Genomic DNA, 429 nt, shown 5'->3' with positions numbered 1-429 from the left:
GTCAAACAAACAGGACTATGATTTTCACATGTAATATAAATATAAGATACTGAATTTAAACATACTGCATAGAATAAGATCTTTTTATTTAGTTATAAGATTATCATTATAAATATTTCTTGTCAATGAAAAATAAGGAAATGACAGATGGAGAAGAAAATCATATAGATTTTTTTAAATATAGATTTGTTTGTAGTACTCAGGAACGAGATAAAATGTATTCATTAAATTTCATTTAAAAGTGATTACACTATATATCGCTGGTTTATAATACTAGACAATGAATGTTGGTTTATAACACTGCCCCGCTAAACCCACCATATTTAATTAACTTGAAATAGGTTTATATGATGATAATGTTTAGAATGTCTCATGCGTTGTGTTTCATTTTGATATAATGAACGTAAACACAAAAAAATCCTCATGAAT

Source organism: Penaeus monodon, chromosome 20 (assembly GCF_015228065.2).
Source record: "Penaeus monodon isolate SGIC_2016 chromosome 20, NSTDA_Pmon_1, whole genome shotgun sequence".
NCBI lineage: Eukaryota > Metazoa > Arthropoda > Malacostraca > Decapoda > Penaeidae > Penaeus > Penaeus monodon.
The sequence above is the reverse complement of the archived record's forward strand: the minus strand, read 5'-3'. Positions refer to the sequence as shown.